We start from the raw sequence: 18,361 nt of genomic DNA on the forward strand, positions 1-18,361 counted from the left end.
TACAGTACTGTGGCTAGCACAGTACACCTCCTCAACCCCTACAGTACTGTAGCTAACAGAACACAGCCTCAACCCTACAGTACTGTGGCTAGCAGAACACAGCCTCAACCCCTACAGTACTGTAGCTAGCAGAACACAGCCTCAACCCTACAGTACTGTAGCTAACAGAACACAGCCTCAACCCCTACAGTACTGTAGCTAGCAGAACACAGCCTAACCCCTACAGTACTGTAGCAGAACACAGCCTCAACCCTACAGTACTGTAGCTAACAGAACACAGCCTCAACCCCTACAGTGCTGTAGCTAACAGAACACAGCCTCAACCCCCACAGTACTGTAGCTAACAGAACACAGCCTCAGCCCCTACAGTACTGTAGCTAGCAGAACACAGCCTCAACCCCTACAGTACTGCTAGCAGAACACAGCCTCAACCCTACAGTACTGTGGCTAACAGAACACAGCCTCAACCCCTACAGTGCTGTAGCTAGCAGAACACATCCTCAACCCCTACAGTGCTGTGCTGGAGAACACAGCCTCAACCCCTACAGTGCTGTAGCTAGCAGAACACAGCCTCAACCCCTACAGTGCTGTGGCTAGCAGAACACAGCCTCATCCCCTACAGTGCTGTAGCTAGCAGAACACAGCCTCAACCCCTACAGTGCTGTGGCTAACAGAACACAGCCTCAGCCCCTACAGTGCTGTGGCTAACAGAACACAGCCTAACCCCTACAGTGCTGTGGCTAGCAGAACACATTCTCAACCCCAACAGCCTCAACCCTACAGTGCTGTAGCTAACAGAACACAGCCTCAGCCCCTACAGTGCTAAGCAGAACACAGCCTCAGCCTCTACAGTGCTGTGGCTAGCGGAACACAGCCTCAACCCCTACAGTGCTGTACTGTAGCAGAACACAGCCTCAACCTCTACAGTGCTGTGGCACAGAACACAGCCTCAACCCCTACAGTGCTGTGGCTGGCAGAACACAGCCTCAACCCCTACAGTGCTGTGGCTAACAGAACACAGCCTCAGCCCCTACAGTGCTGTGGCTAGCAGAACACAGCCTCAACCCCTACAGTGCTGTGGCAGAACACAGCCTCAGCCCCTACAGTGCTGTGGCTAACAGAACACAGCCTCACCCCTACAGTGCTGTGGCTAACAGAACACAGCCTCAACCCCCCTACAGTGCTGTGGCCCAACAGAACACAGCCTCAATCCCTACAGTGCTGTGGCTAGCAGAACACAGCCTTAACCCCTACAGTGCTGTAGCTAACAGAACACAGCCTCAGCCCCACAGTGCTGTGGCTAACAGAACACAGCCTCAACCCTGCAGTGCTGTGGCTGCGGAACACAGCCTCAGCCCCTACAGTGCTGTGGCTAACAGAACACAGCCTCAGCCCCTACAGTGCTGTGGCTAGCAGAACACAGCCTCAGCCTCTACAGTGCTGTGGCTAGCAGAACACAGCCTCAGCCTCTACAGTGCTGTGGCTAACAGAACACAGCCTCAGCCCTACAGTGCTGTGGCTAGCAGAACACAGCCTCAGCCCTACAGTGCTGTGGCAGAACACAGCCTCAATCCCTACAGTGCTGTGGCTAGCAGAACACATTCTCAACCCCTACAGTGCTGTAGCAGAACACAGCCTAAATCCCCTACAGTGCTGTGGCTAGCAGAACACATCCTCAGCCCTACGGTGCTGCAGCAGAACACAGCCTCAATCCCTACAGTGCTGTGGCTAGCAGAACACAGCCTCAGCCCCTACAGTGCTGTGGCTAACAGTACACCTCCTCAACCCCTACAGTGCTGTGGCTAACGGAACACAGCCTCAACCCCTACAGTACTGTGTCAAGCAGAACACAGCCTCAGCCCCTACAGTACTGCAGCTAACAGAACACAGCCTCAGCCCTACAGTGCTGTGGCTAAACAGAACACAGCCTCACCCTACAGTGCTGTGGCTAACAGAACACAGCCTCAGCCTCTACAGTGCTGTGGCTAAGCAGAACACAGCCTCAACCCCTACAGTGCCAGAACACAGCCTCAACCCTACAGTGCTGTACAGAACACAGCCTCAGCCCTACAGTGCTGTGGCTGTGGAACACATCCTCAACCCCTACAGTGCTGCTGTGGAACACAGCCTCAGCCTCTACAGTGCTGTGGCTAGCAGAACACAGCCTCAACCCCTACAGTACTGTGGCTAACAGAACACAGCCTCAACCTCTACATACTGTGGCTAGCAGAACACAGCCTCAGCCTCTACAGTACTGTAGGCACAGAACACAGCCTCAGCCTCTACAGTGCTGTAGCTAACAGAACACAGCCTCATTCCCCTACAGTACTGTGGCTAGCAGAACACATCTTCAGCCTCAGCCCTACAGTGCTGTGGCTAGCAGGAACACAGCCTCAGCCCTACAGTGCTGAAGCTAGCGGAACACAGCCTCAGCCCTACAGTGCTGTGGCTAGCAGAACACAGCCTCAGCCCTACAGTGCTGGGCTAGCGGAACACATCCTCAGCCCCTACAGTGCTGTGGCTAAGAACACAGCCTCAGCCCCTACAGTGCTGTGGCTAGTCAGAACACATCCTCAGCCCCTACAGTACTGTGGCTAGCAGAACACATCCTCAGCCCCTACAGCAGAACACAGCCTCAATCCTCTTGCTGTGGCTACCTGGAACACAGCCTCAACCCCTACAGTGCTGTACCTAACAGAACACAGCCTCAATCCCGACAGTGCTGTGGCTAGCGGAACACATCCTTAACCCCTACGGTGCTGTGGCTAACAGAACACAGCCTCAGCCCCTACAGTGCTGTGACGGAACACAGCCTCAATCCCTACAGTGCTGTGGCTAGCAGAACACATTCTCAACCCCTACAGTGCTGTGGCAGAACACAGCCTAAATCCTACAGTACTGTAGCTAGCAGAACACATCCTCAGCCCTACAGTACTGTAGCAGAACACAGCCTAAATCCCTACAGTGCTGTGGCTAAGCGGAACACAGCCTCAAATCCCTACAGTGCTGTGGCTAACAGTACCTCCTCAACCCCTACAGTACTGTGGCTAGCAGAACACAGCCTCACCCCTACAGTACTGTGGCTAACAGAACACAGCCTCAGCCCTACAGTGCTGTGGCTAGCAGAACAGCCTCAGCCCTACAGTGCTGTGGCAGAACACAGCCTCAGCCCTACAGTGCTGTGGCCAACAGAACACAGCCTCAACCCTACAGTGCTGTAGCTAGCAGAACACAGCCTTAGCCCCTACAGTGCTGTGGCAGAACACAGCCTCACCCTACAGTGCTGTGGCTGGAACACAGCCTCAGCCCTACAGTGCTGTGGCTAACAGACACAGCCTCAGCCCTACAGTGCTGTGGCTAACAGAACACAGCCTCAGCCCTACAGTGCTGTGGCTAGCAGAACACAGCCTCACCCCTGCAGTGCTGTAGCAGAACACAGCCTCAACCCTACAGTGCTGTGGCTAACAGAACACAGCCTCAACCCCTACAGTACTGTGGCTGGCAGAACACATCCTCAACCCCTACAGTGCTGTGGCGGAACACAGCCTCAGCCCCTACAGTGCTGTGGCTAGCAGAACACAGCCTCAGCCCCTACAGTACTGTGGCCAGCAGAACACAGCCTCAGCCCCTACAGTGCTGGCTAACAGAACACAGCCTCAGCCCTACAGTACTGTGGCTAACGGAACACAGCCTCAAGCCCTCACAGTACTGTGGCTAGCAGAACACAGCCTCAATCCCACAGAACACAGCCTCAACCCTGCAGTACTGTGGCTAGCAGAACACAGCCTCAACCCCTACAGTGCTGTAGCTGGCAGAACACAGCCTCATCCCCTACAGTACTGTGGCTAACAGAACACAGCCTCAACCCCTACAGTGCTGTGGCTAGCAGAACACAGCCTCAACCCCTACAGTGCTGTAGAACACAGCCTCAACCCTACAGTGCTGTGGCTAACAGAACACAGCCTCAGCCCTACAGTGCTGTGGCAGACACAGCCTCAACCCCTACAGTGCTGTGGCTAGCAGAACACATCCTCAGCCCCTACAGTGCTGTGGCTAACAGAACACAGCCTCAGCCCCTACAGTGCTGTAGCAGAACACAGCCTCAACCCCTACAGTGCTGTGGCTAGCGGAACACATCCTCAGCCCCTACAGTGCTGACAGAACACAGCCTCAACCCCTACAGTGCTGTGGCCTAAGCCAGAACACATCCTCAACCCCTACAGTGCTGTAGCCAGCAGAACACAGCCTCATCCCCTACAGTGCTGTGGCCAGCAGAACACAGCCTCAGCCCCTACAGTGCTGGCTAACGGAACACAGCCTCAATCCCTACAGTGCTGTGGCTAGCAGAACACATCCTTAACCCCTACAGTGCTGTGGCTAGCAGAACACATTCTCAGCCAACAGAACACATCCTTAACACCTACAGTACTGTGGCTAACAGAACACAGCCTCAGCCCTACAGTGCTGTGGCAGAACAAAGCCTCAACCTCTACAGTACTGTAGCTAGCAGAACACAGCCTCAGCCCCAACAGAACACTGTCAACCCCTACAGTGCTGTGGCAGAACACAGCCTAAATCCCTACAGTGCTGTGGCTAGCAGAACACATCCTCAGCCCCTACAGTGCTGTAGCTAGCAGAACACAGCCTCAGCCCCTACAGTGCTGTGGCTAACAGAACACAGCCTCAGCCCCTACAGTGCTGTGGCTAAGCAGAACACAGCCTCAACCCCTACAGTGCTGTGGCAGAACACAGCCTCAGCCCTACAGTGCTGTGGCTAACAGAACACAGCCTCAGCCCCTACAGTGCTGTAGCTAACAGAACACAGCCTCAGCCCCCTACAGTGCTGTAGCTAACAGAACACAGCCTCAACCCTACAGTGCTGTGGCTACAGAACACAGCCTCAACCCCTACAGTACTGTAGCTAACAGAACACAGCCTCAACCCCACAGTACTGTAGCTAACAGAACACAGCCTCAACCCTACAGTACAGAACACAGCCTCAACCCCTACAGTGCTGTGGCTAACAGAACACAGCCTCAACCCCTACAGTGCTGTGGCTAGCAGAACACAGCCTCAACCTCTACAGTACTGTAGAGCAGAACACAGCCTCAACCCTACAGTGCTGAGCTAACAGAACACAGCCTCAGCCTCTACAGTGCTGTGGCTATGACCTCAACCCCAACAGAACACAGCCTCAACCCCTACAGTGCTGTGGCAGCAGAACACAGCCTCAGCCCTACAGTGCTGTGGCTAACAGAACACAGCCTCATCCCCGACAGTGCTGTGGCTAGCAGAACACATCCTCACCCCTACAGTGCTGTGGCTAGCAGAACACATTCTCAACCCCTCAGAACACCTAACACCTACAGTGCTGTGGCTAACAGAACACAGCCTCAGCCCCTACAGTGCTGTGGCAGAGACACAGCCTCAGCCCTACAGTGCTGTAGCTAGCAGAACACAGCCTCAACCCCAACAGAACACAGCTTCAACCCTACAGTACAGTAGCAAGCAGAACACAGCCTCAACCCCTACAGTGCTGTACCTAGCAGAACACAGCCTCATCCCCTACATTACTGTAGCTAACAGAACACAGCCTCAACCCCTACAGTACTGTACCTAGCAGAACACAGCCTCAACCCCTACAGTACTGTGGCAGGACACAGCCTCAACCCTACAGTACTGTGGCTAACAGAACACAGCCTCAACCCCTACAGTACGCAGAACACAGCCTCAACCCCTACAGTACTGTGGCTAGCAGAACACATCCTCAGCCCCTACAGTGCTGCAGCAGAACACAGCCTCAACCCCTACAGTGCTGTGGCTCAGAACACATCCTCAGCCCCCTACAGTGCTGTGGCTAGCAGAACACAGCCTCAACCCCTACAGTGCTGTGGCTAGCAGAACACAGCCTCAGCCCTACAGTGCTGTGGCTAACGGAACACAGCCTCAATCCCTACAGTGCTGTGGCTAGCGGAACACATCCTCAACCCCTACAGTACTGTGGCTAACAGAACACAGCCTCAACCCCTACAGTGCTGTGCTAGCAGAACACAGCCTCAACCCCTACAGTACTGTAGCTAGCAGAACACAGCCTCAACCCCTGCAGTGCTGTAGCTAACAGAACACAGCCTCAACCCCTACAGTGCTGTGGCTAGCAGAACACAGCCTCAACCCCTACAGTACTGTGGCTAACAGAACACAGCCTCAACCCCTACAGTACTGTGGCTAGCAGAACACAGCCTCAGCCCCTACAGTGCTGTAGCAGAACACAGCCTCAACCCTACAGTGCTGTGGCTAACAGAACACAGCCTCAGCCTCTACAGTGCCCTAGCAGAACACAGCCTTACCCCTACAGTGCTGTAGCAGAACACAGCCTCAACCCCTACAGTACTGTAGCTAACAGAACACAGCCTCAACCCCTACAGTGCTGTGGCTAACAGAACACAGCCTCAACCCTACAGTACTGTAGCTAACAGAACACAGCCTCAACCTCTACAGTGCTGTAGCTAGCAGAACACAGCCTCAACCCCTACAGTGCTGTAGCAGAACACAGCCTCAGCCCTACAGTACTGTGGCTAGCAGAACACAGCCTCAACCCCTACAGTGCTGTGGCTAACAGAACACAGCCTCAGCCCTACAGTACTGTAGCTAGCAGAACACAGCCTCAACCCCTACAGTGCTGTGGCTAGCAGAACACAGCCTCATCCCCTACAGTACTGTAGCTAGCAGAACACAGCCTCACCCCTACAGTACTGTGGCTAACAGAACACAGCCTCAATCCCTACAGTAAGCAGAACACATCCTTAACCCCTACAGTAGCAGAACACATTCTAGCCAACAGAACACAGCCTTAACACCTACAGTACTGTAGCTAACAGAACACAGCCTCAACCCCTACAGTGCTGTGGCAGAACAAAGCCTCAACCTCTACAGTGCTGTAGCTAGCAGAACACAGCCTCAGCCCCAACAGAACACAGCTTCAGCCCCTACAGTGCTGTGGCAGAACACAGCCTAAATCCCTACAGTACTGTAGCTAGCAGAACACATCCTCAACCCCTACAGTGCTGTAGCTAGCAGAACACAGCCTCAACCCCTACAGTACTGTGGCTAACAGAACACAGCCTCAACCCCTACAGTGCTGTAGCTAGCAGAACACAGCCTCAACCCCTACAGTACTGTAGCAGAACACAGCCTCAACCCTACAGTACAGCTAACAGAACACAGCCTCAACCCCTACAGTGCTGTAGCTAACAGAACACAGCCTCAACCCCCACAGTACTGTAGCTAACAGAACACAGCCTCAACCTCTACAGTACTGTAGCTAGCAGAACACAGCCTCAACCTCTACAGTACTGTAGCTAACAGAACACAGCCTCAACCCTACAGTGCTGTAGCTAGCAGAACACAGCCTTAACCCCTACAGTGCTGTAGCTAACAGAACACAGCCTCAACCACCACAGTACTGTAGCTAACAGAACACAGCCTCAACCCCCACAGTACTGTGGCTAACAGAACACAGCCTCAACCTCTACAGTACTGTAGCTAGCAGAACACAGCCTTAACCCCTACAGTGCTGTGGCTAACAGAACACAGCCTCAACCACCACAGTACTGTGGCTAACAGAACACAGCCTCAGCCCTACAGTGCTGTAAGCAGAACACAGCCTCAACCCCTACAGTGCTGTAGCTAACAGAACACAGCCTCAACCCCTACAGTACTGTGGCTAGCAGAACACAGCCTCAACCTCTACAGTGCAGCTAGCAGAACACAGCCTCAGCCTCTACAGTGCTGTGGCTAACAGAACACAGCCTCAACCTCTACAGTACTGTAGCTAGCAGAACACAGCCTCAACCCCAACAGAACACAGCTTCAACCCCTACAGTACTGTAGCTAGCAGAACACAGCCTCAACCCCTACAGTACTGTAGCTAGCAGGACACAGCCTCAACCCTACAGTACTGTAGCTAACAGAACACAGCCTCAGCCCCTACAGTGCTGGCAGAACACAGCCTCAGCCCTACAGTGCTGTGGCTAGCAGAACACATCCTCAGCCCCTACAGTACTGTGGCAGAACACAGCCTCACCCCTACAGTGCTGTAGCTCAAACACATCCTCAGCCCCTACAGTGCTGTAGCTAGCGGAGAACACAGCCTCAGCCCTACAGTGCTGTGGCTAGCAGAACACAGCCTCAGCCCCTACAGTGCTGTGGCTAACAGAACACAGCCTCAATCCCTACAGTGCTGTAGCTAGCAGAACACATCCTAACCCCTCAGTGCTGTGGCTAACAGAACACAGCCTCAGCCCCTACAGTGCTGTGGCAGAACACAGCCTCAACCCCTACAGTGCTGTGGCTAGCAGAACACATTCTCAGCCCTACAGTACTGTGGAACACAGCCTAAATCCCTACAGTGCTGTGGCTAGCAGAACACATCCTCAACCCCTACAGTGCTGTGTAGCAGAACACAGCCTCAATCCCTACAGTGCTGTGGCTAGCAGAACACAGCCTCAGCCCCTGCAGTGCTGTGGCTAACAGTACACCTCCTCACCCCTACAGTGCTGGCTAACAGAACACAGCCTCAACCCCTACAGTACTGTGGCTGCAGAACACAGCCTCAGCCCCTACAGTACTGTGCTAGCAGAACACAGCCTCAGCCCTACAGTGCTGTAGCTAACAGAACACAGCCTCAACCCTACAGTACTGTAGCTAGCAGAACACAGCCTTAACCCCTACAGTGCTGTAGCAGAACACAGCCTCAACCCTACAGTACTGTAGCTAACAGAACACAGCCTCAGCCCCTACAGTGCTGTGGCTAACAGAACACAGCCTCAACCCCCTACAGTGCTGTGGCTAACAGAACACAGCCTCAACCCTACAGTACTGTGGCTAGCAGAACACAGCCTCAGCCCCTACAGTGCTGGCAGAACACAGCCTCAACCCTACAGTACTGTAGCTAACAGAACACAGCCTCAACCCTACAGTGCTGTGGCTAGCAGAACACAGCCTCAACCCTACAGTGCAGCAGACACAGCCTCAGCCCTACAGTACTGTGGCTAGCAGAACACAGCCTCAGCCCTACAGTGCTGTGGCTAAGCAGAACACAGCCTCATCCCCTACAGTGCTGTGGCTAGCGGAACACAGCCTCAACCCTACAGTGCTGTGGCTAACAGAACACAGCCTCAACCCTACAGTACTGTAGCTAGCAGAACACAGCCTCAACCCCTACAGTACTGTAGCTAGCAGAACACATTCTCAGCCTCAGAACACCCTACAGTACTGTAGCTAACAGAACACAGCCTCAGCCCTACAGTACTGTAGCAGAACAAGCCTCAACCTCTGCAGAACACAGCCTCAACCCCAACAGAACACAGCTTCAACCCCTACAGTCAGGCAGAACACAGCCTCAAATCCCTACAGTGCTGTAGCTAGCAGAACACATCCTCAACCCCTACAGTACTGTGGCTAGCAGAACACAGCCTCAACCCCTACAGTGCTGTGGCTAACAGAACACAGCCTCAACCCCTACAGTACTGTGGCTAAGCCAGAACACAGCCTCAACCCCTACCTGGCAGAACACAGCCTCAGCCCTACAGTGCTGTGGCTAACAGAACACAGCCTCAGCCCCTACAGTACTGTAGCTAACAGAACACAGCCTCAACCCCTACAGTACTGTGGCTAACAGAACACAGCCTCAACCTCTACAGTACTGTAGCTAGCAGAACACAGCCTTAACCCTACAGTGCTGTGGCTAACAGAACACAGCCTCAACCACCACAGTGCTGTAGCTAACAGAACACAGCCTCAACCCTACAGTACTGTAGCTAGCAGAACACAGCCTCAACCCCTACAGTGCTGTAGCTAACAGAACACAGCCTCAACCCCTACAGTGCTGTGGCTAGCAGAACACAGCCTCAACCCTACAGTACTGTAGCTAGCAGAACACAGCCTCAACCTCTACAGTACTGTAGCTAACAGAACACAGCCTCAACCCCTACAGTGCTGTAGCTAACAGAACACAGCCTCAACCTCTACAGTACTGTAGCTAGCAGAACACAGCCTCAACCCTACAGCCTTCAGCCCTACAGTGCTGCTGCTAGCAGAACACAGCCTCAACCCCTACAGTGCTATAGCTAGCAGGACACAGCCTCAACCCTAGCAGAACAGAACACAGCCTCAACCCCTACAGTACTGTAGCAGAACACAGCCTCAACCCCTACAGTACTGTAGCTAGCAGAACACATCCTCAGCCCCTACAGTGCTGGAACACAGCCTCAGCCCCTACAGTACTGTGGCTAGCAAAACACAGCCTCACCCCTACAGTGCTGTGGCTAGCAGAACACAGCCTCAATCCCTACAGTGCTGTAGCTAGCAGAACACAGCCTCAACCCCTACAGTGCTGTGGCTAAGCAGAACACAGCCTCAATCCCTACAGTGCTGTGGCTAGCAGAACACAGCCTCAACCCCTACAGTACTGTAGCTAACAGAACACAGCCTCAACCCCTACAGTACTGTAGCAGAACACAGCCTCAATCCCTACAGTGCTGTAGCTAGCAGAACACAGCCTCAACCCCTACAGTACTGTAGCAGCAGAACACAGCCTCAACCCCTACAGTGCTGTAGCTAGCAGAAGCAGAACACAGCCTCAATCCCTACAGTACTGTGGCTAGCAGAACACAGCCTCAGCCCCTACAACTGTAGCTAACAGCCTCAACCCCTACAGTACTGTAGCTAACAGAACACAGCCTCAACCCCTACAGTACTGTGGCTAGCAGAACACAGCCTCAACCCCTACAGTACTGTGGCAGAACACAGCCTCAACCCTACAGTACTGTAGCTAACAGAACACAGCCTCAACCTCTACAGTACTGTAGCTAGCAGAACACAGCCTCAACCCCTACAGTACTGTAGCAGAACACAGCCTCAACCCTACAGTACTGTAGCTAACAGAACACAGCCTCAACCCCTACAGTGCTGTAGCTAACAGAACACAGCCTCAACCCCCTACAGTACTGTAGCTAACAGAACACAGCCTCAACCCCTACAGTACTGTAGCTAGCAGAACACAGCCTCAACCCCTACAGTACTGTAGCTAGCAGAACACAGCCTCAACCCTACAGTGCTGTAGCTAACAGAACACAGCCTCAACCCCTACAGTACTGTAGCTAGCAGAACACAGCCTCAACCCTACAGTACTGTAGCAGAACACAGCCTCAACCCCACAGCCTAGCAGAACACAGCCTCACCCCTACAGTACTGTGGCTAGCAGAACACAGCCTCATCCCCTACAGTACTGTAGCTAGCAGAACACAGCCTCAACCCCTACAGTACTGTAGCTAACAGAACACAGCCTCAACCCCTACAGTACTGTAGCTAGCAGAACACAGCCTCAACACCTACAGTACTGTAGCTAGCAGAACACATTCTCAACCCCAACAGAACACAGCCTCAACACCTACAGTACTGTAGCTAACAGAACACAGCCTCAACCCCTACAGTACTGTAGCAGAACAAAGCCTCAACCCTACAGTACTGTAGCTAACAGAACACAGCCTCAACCCCTACAGAACTGTCAACCCCTAAGCAGAACACAGCCTCAACACCTACAGTGCTGTAGCTAGCAGAACACAGCCTCAACCCCTACAGTACTGTAGCTAGCAGAACACAGCCTCAACCCCTACAGTGCTGTAGCTAACAGAACACAGCCTCAACCCTACAGTACTGTAGCTAGCAGAACACAGCCTCACCCCTACAGTACTGTAGCAGAACACAGCCTCAACCCTACAGTACTGTAGCTAACAGAACACAGCCTCAGCCCCTACAGTGCTGTAGCTAACAGAACACAGCCTCAACCCCACAGTACTGTAGCTAACAGAACACAGCCTCAACCCTACAGTACTGTAGCTAGCAGAACACAGCCTCAACCCCTACAGTACTGTAGCTAACAGAACACAGCCTCAACACCTACAGTACTGTAGCTAACAGAACACAGCCTCAACCCTACAGTACTGTAGCTAGCAGAACACAGCCTCAACACCTACAGTACTGTAGCTAACAGAACACAGCCTCAACCCCTACAGTACTGTAGCTAGCAGAACACAGCCTCAACCCCTACAGTACTGGCTAACAGAACACAGCCTCAACCCTACAGTACTGTAGCTAACAGAACACAGCCTCAACCCTACAGTACTGTAGCTAGCAGAACACAGCCTCAGACACACAGAACACAGCCTCAACCCCTACAGTACTGTAGCTAGAACAGAACACAGCCTCAACCCCTACAGTGCTGTGGCTAGCAGAACACAGCCTCAACCCCTACAGTACTGTAGCTAGCAGAACACATCCTCAGCCCCTACACAGCCTCAGCCCAATCCCTACAGTACTGTAGCTAGCAGAACACAGCCTCAACCCCTACAGTACTGTAGCTAACAGAACACAGCCTCAACCCCTACAGTACTGTAGCTAGCAGAACACAGCCTCAACCCCTACAGTACTGTAGCTAACAGAACACAGCCTCAGCCCCTACAGTACTGTGGCTAGCAGAACACAGCCTCAACCCCTACAGACTGTAGCTAGCAGAACACAGCCTCAACCCTACAGTACTGTGGCTAAGCAGAACACAGCCTCAACCCTCTACAGTACTGTAGCTAGCAGAACACAGCCTCAACCCCTACAGTACTGTAGCAGAACACAGCCTCAACCCTACAGTACTGTAGCTAACAGAACACAGCCTCAACCCCTACAGTGCTGTAGCTAACAGAACACAGCCTCAAGCCCCCCTACAGTACTGTAGCTAACAGAACACAGCCTCAAGCCCTACAGTACTGTAGCTAGCAGAACACAGCCTCAACCCCTACAGTACTGTGGCAGAACACAGCCTCACCCTACAGTACTGTGGCTAACAGAACACAGCCTCACCCCTACAGTACTGTGGCTAGCAGAACACACAGCTGTGGCAGAACACAGCCTCAACCCCTACAGTACTGTAGCTACAGCCTCAGCCCCAACAGAACACAGCCTCAACCCCTACAGTACTGTAGCTAGCAGAACAACCCCTACAGCCTCAACCCCTACAGTACTATAGCTAGCAGAACACAGCCTCAACACCTACAGTACTGTGGCTAACAGAACACAGCCTCAACCCCTACAGTACTGTAGCTAGCAGAACACAGCCTCAATCCCTACAGTGCTGTAGCTAGCAGAACACAGCCTCAACCCCTACAGTACTGTAGCTAGCAGAACACAGCCTCAACCCCAACAGTACTGTGGCTAGCAGAACACAGCCTCAACCCCTACCATACTGTAGCTAGCAGAACACAGCCTCAACCCCAACAGAACACAGCCTCAACCCCTACAGTACTGTAGCTAGCAGAACACAGCCTCAACACCTACAGTACTGTAGCTAGCAGAACACAGCCTCAGCCCCAACAGAACACAGCCTCAACACCTACAGTACTGTAGCTAACAGAACACAGCCTCAATCCCTACAGTACTGTAGCTAGCAGAACACAGCCTCAACCCTACAGTACTGTAGCTAACAGAACACAGCCTCAACCCTACAGTACTGTAGCTAACAGAACACAGCCTCAACCCCTACAGTACTGTAGCTAGCAGAACACAGCCTCAACCCCAACAGAACACAGCCTCACCCCTACAGTACTGTAGCTAGCAGAACACAGCCTCAACACCTACAGTACTGTAGCTAACAGAACACAGCCTCAACCCCTACAGTACTGCAGCTAGCAGAACACAGCCTCAACCTCTACAGTACTGTAGCTAGCAGAACACAGCCTCAACCCCTACAGTACTGTAGCTAGCAGAACACAGCCTCAACCCCTACCAGTACTGCTAGCAGAACACAGCCTCAACCCCAACAGAACACAGCCTCAACCCCTACAGTACTGTAGCTAGCAGAACACAGCCTCAACCCTACAGTACTGTAGCTAACAGAACACAGCCTCAACACCTACAGTACTGTAGCAAGCAGAACACATCCTCAACCCTACAGTACTGTAGCTAGCAGAACACAGCCTCAACACCTACAGTACTGTAGCTAACAGAACACAGCCTCAACCCCTACAGTACTGTAGCTAGCAGAACACAGCCTCAACCCCTACAGTACTGTAGCTAGCAGAACACAGCCTCAACCCCTACAGTACTGTAGCTAGTCAGAACACAGCCTCAATCCCTACAGTACTGTAGCTAGCAGAACTCAGCCTCAACCTCTACAACAGAACACAGCCTCAACCCCTACAGTACTGTAGCTAGCAGAACACAGCCTCAACCCCTACAGTACTGTAGCTAGCAGAACACAGCCTCAACCCCAACAGAACACAGCCTCAACCCCTACAGTACTGTAGCTAGCAGAACACAGCCTCAACCCCTACAGTACTGTGGCTAGCAGAACACAGCCTCAACCCCAACAGAACACAGCCTCAACCCCTACAGTACTGTAGCTAGCAGAACACAGCCTCAACCCCAACAGAACACAGCCTCAACCCCTACAGTACTATAGCTAGCAGAACACAGCCTCAACACCTACAGTACTGTAGCTAACAGAACACAGCCTCAACCCCTACAGTACTGTAGCTAGCAGAACACAGCCTCATACCCTACAGTACTGTAGCTAGCAGAACACAGCCTCAACACCTACAGTACTGTGGCTAGCAGAACACAGCCTCAACACCTACAGTACTGTAGCTAACAGAACACAGCCTCAACCCCTACATACTGTAGCTAAGCAGAACACAGAACCCCAACAGAACACAGCCTCAACCCCTACAGTACTGTAGCTAACAGAACACAGCCTCAACCCTACAGTACTGCTAGCAGAACACAGCCTCAACCCCAGAACACAGCCTCAACCCTACAGTACTGTAGCTAAGCAGAACACAGCCTCAACCCTACAGTACTGTAGCTAGCAGAACACAGCCTCAACCTCCAGTGCAACAGCAGAACACAGCCTCAACCCCTACAGTACTGTAGCTAGCAGAACACAGCCTCAACCCCTACAGTACTGTGGCTAGCAGAACACAGCCTCAACCCCAACAGAACACAGCCTCAACCCCTACAGTACTGTAGCTAGCAGAACACAGCCTCAATCCCTACAGTACTGTAGCTAGCAGAACACAGCCTCAACCCTACAGTACTGTAGCTAGCAGAACACAGCCTTAACCCCTACAGTACTATAGCTAGCAGAACACAGCCTCAACACCTACAGTACTGTAGAACACAGCCTCAACCCAAACAGAACACAGCCTCAACCCCTACAGTACTATAGCTAGCAGAACACAGCCTCAACACCACAGTACTGCCTCAGAACACAGCCACCTACAGTACTGTAGCTAGCAGAACACAGCCTCAACACCTACAGTACTGTAGCTAACAGAACACAGCCTCAACACCTACAGTTCTGTAGCTAGCAGAACAGCCTCAACACCTACAGTACTGTAGCTCAGAACACAGCCTCACCCCTACAGTACTGTAGCTAACAGAACACAGCCTCAACACCTACAGTACTGTAGCTAACAGAACACAGCCTCAACCCCTACAGTACTGTAGCTAACAGAACACAGCCTCATCCCCTACAGTACTGTAGCTAGCAGAACACAGCCTCAACACCTACAGTACTGTAGCTAGCAGAACACAGCCTCAACACCTACAGTACTGTAGCTAGCAGAACACAGCCTCAACCCCTACAGTACTATAGCTAGCAGAACACAGCCTCAACACCTACAGTACTGTAGCTAACAGAACACAGCCTCAACCCCTACAGTACTGTACATAGCAGGACACAGCAGCAGTGAAGGCTGGCAGACTTTGCTCAGTGAACGACCCGGCTTGAATGTCAGACACAACTTGTTGACAGCTCCAGTATTTAGCTGTTGTCTTGTCCAGGGTGGTAGGTATTGGAAGGGACAGGATACTGTAGCTGGGAACAGCAACACACTGCTTTAACCCTTGCAGTGGCAATGAGGAGCAACAGTAATGGCTGACAGGCTGTGCCTATTGAAAGACCCTTTCTATCAGGGAATGTCTGTCAGACTGCAGTTCCATACCTGCTGTTTGTATACAGTACAGGCTGGATCCCAAATGGCACCCTAATCCCTATAGTGAGCACAACTTTTGACAGGCCTTGTTTAAAGTAGTACACTACAGTGCCTTCAGAAAGTATTCACACCCTTTGATTTCTTCCACATGCTGTTGTATTACAGCCTGAATTTAAAATGGATTACATTGAGTTATTGTGTCACTGATCTACACACACATGAAATATCTTCAGTCAATATATTCAACCCCTTTGTTATGGCAATCCTAAATAAGTTCAGGAGTAAAATGTGCTTAGCAAGTCACATAATAAGTTGCATGGACTAATTCCATGTTCAATAATAGTGGTTTAAATTATTTCTGTACCCCACACATACAATTATCAGTAAGGTCCCTCTATCGAGTAGTAAATTAAAACATTTTCAACCACAAAGACCAGGGAGGGTTTTAATGCTTGGCAAAGAAGGGCGCCTATTGTTACATGTGTAAAAAATTATAGAACATCCCTTTTGGCAAGTTATTAACTTTGGATGGTGTATCAGTACACAGTTACTACAAAGACACAGGCATCCTTCCTAACTCAATTGCCGGAGAGGAAGGAAACTGCTCAGGAATTTCACTATAAGCCCATTGGTGATTTTAAAACTGTTACAGAGTTTAAGGGTTGTGATATGAGAAAACTGAGGATGGATCAACAACATTGTAGCTACTTCACTACACTAACCTAATTGACGGTGAAAAGAAGGAAGCATGTACAGATTTTTTTAAAATCAAAAACATGCATCCTGTTCGCAACAAGGCACTCAATTAATGCTATAAAAATGTGTCAAAGACATTAACTTTCTGTCCTGAATACAAAGAGTTATGTTTGGGGCAAATCCAACACAACACATCACTGAGTACCACTTCATATGTTCAAGCATGGTGATGGCTGCATCATGTTATGGGTATGCTTGTCATCGACTAAGGAGTTTTTGTTTAAATAAACAAAAACTGAAAACAGCGATAAGTACAGGCAAAATCCTTGAGGAAAATTTGGTTCAGTCTGCACTACACCAGACACTCGGATACAAATTCCCCTTTCAGCAGGACAATAACCTAAAACACAAGGCCAGCTCTACACTGGAGTTGTTTACCAAGACAACATTGAATGTTCCTGAGTGACTGAGTAACACTTTTGACTTAAATTGGCTTAAAAATCTATGGCAAGACTTGAAAATGGCTGTCTAGCAATGACCAACAACCATCTTGACAGAGCTTGAATAATAAAAAAACAGATAATGGGTATTGTACATATAAATATTGTAAATATTGCACAATCCAGGTGTCCAGAAGCTCTAAAGACTCAGTAATCGCCACCAAAGGTGATTCTAACATGTATTGAATGAGGGATGTGAATACTTATGTAAATCAGATATTTCTGAATTTCATTTGCAATCAATGTGCAAACATTTCCAAAATCATGTTTTTACTTTGTTATTATGAGGTATTGAGTGTAGATGGGTGAGAAAAAACAAACATATTTAATACATTTTCAATTCAGGCAGTAATACAATGAAATGTGAAATATTTGGCGGCAGGGTAGCCTAGTGGTTTGAGCATTGGGCCAGTAACCGAAAGGTTGCTGGATCAAATCCCTGATCTGACAAGGTAAAAACATGTTGTTCTGCCCCTGAACAAGGCAGTTAACTCACTAGGTTATCATTGTAAATAAGAATTTGATCTTAACTGACTTGCCTAGTTAAATAAAGATTGCATTTAAAAATATAAAGGGGTGTGAATACTATCTAAAGGGGTGTGAATACTATCTAAAGGTGTGTGAATACCATCTAAAGGGGTGGAGATAGTGTGGTGGAGAAATCAGAATTAGATCATTAAGATGTCTTATCTGCAGAATATGCTTATGTGATTCAACTGTTGAACTCTCGTCATTAGAATGTACGGCTGTACTTCCACCCTCATATGGGCCTGTCACCTCGGGCCCAGAGAGTGGAGCTGTCAGGCTTCTCTATTGCATGTCCCTGTTGCTATGCCGAATATCAGAAATAGAATAGGGCAAAGGAGGTCAGAATGTTTCCTTCTGTGAATACGTGTCTATACCTATTGCAAACCATGTGAAGGGATGGCGTGAGTAATGGGAACCGGGCACTTGTCTTCACAATGTCTGTACGTCAGTCACACCCTTCTTGGGCCTTGGGGGAGATTGTCCTCTACCCTGGTTAATTTTTAACAAGGTGGAAACTAAGTAACAACAAATTCACTTTTAAGATCTTAGTACTGAAATATATATACACGTATACATCTTTCTTCCTGGAGCCTA

Source organism: Oncorhynchus tshawytscha, linkage group LG20 (genome assembly GCF_018296145.1).
Source record: "Oncorhynchus tshawytscha isolate Ot180627B linkage group LG20, Otsh_v2.0, whole genome shotgun sequence".
Lineage (NCBI taxonomy): Eukaryota > Metazoa > Chordata > Actinopteri > Salmoniformes > Salmonidae > Oncorhynchus > Oncorhynchus tshawytscha.